This window comes from Porites lutea, chromosome 4, assembly GCF_958299795.1.
Source record: "Porites lutea chromosome 4, jaPorLute2.1, whole genome shotgun sequence".
In the NCBI taxonomy this organism is placed as follows: Eukaryota; Metazoa; Cnidaria; class Anthozoa; order Scleractinia; family Poritidae; genus Porites; species Porites lutea.
The window spans coordinates 36,343,919-36,344,721 of record NC_133204.1 but is presented as its reverse complement, the minus strand read 5'-3'; positions in this window follow the sequence as shown (position 1 = coordinate 36,344,721).

Sequence of the window (803 nt, the reverse complement as noted above, 5' to 3'; positions counted from 1 at the left end):
AACAAATAATAGCATGATTTGGACGTGATATTTGGCATAAATACCACTCGTGATATTTCAAAATTGTCCCAAATTTCACTCGCCTAACGGCTCGTGAAATTACGTATAACAATTTTGAAATATCACTCGAGGTATTTATGCCAAATATCACTACAAATCATGCTATTAAATATACTAATTTTGATAGACGCGTTAGAAATTTGCACAGTAGAGTAAATAAGCAACTTTAAGTTATAAAAAGATTTAGAAAGTTGATAACAGGACAAACAAGGTTAAAGCTATATAATGCATTTATTACAGCCTGTTTTCGTTATTGTAGCGATATGTGGCATTTTTGCAGTGCGCACAGCAGACACAAATTAGAACAGTTAAATAAGCAGATACTTAAAGTAGTGTTAAAAGATTCATCCAGCATTTACGAGGATCTACTTACCAAACTTAATATGACCAATCTGGAGGCAGGACGGGTGCAAAGCATGATGGTGACATTGTACAAATGTTTAAATGAATGGCCCCGTCTTACCTCAGAGCGTTCATTCAAGAGTGGCGTGTATCAAATTATAATTAGAGAGGCTCTAACACGCTGCAAATACTGCGTATTAGGACTAATATATGGTTTACGATCTTTTAGATATTATAACCCTTATGCCTGGAATGACCTTTCCGATGATATCAGAAAATCTGATACGATTGCCGGCAACTTTGAAACGAAATATTATAAACGCAAAATCATAGACTACATTTACTAATAATTTTTTTTCTTTTTCTCTTCGGTTTTTAATATTATGATACTTTATAAATAA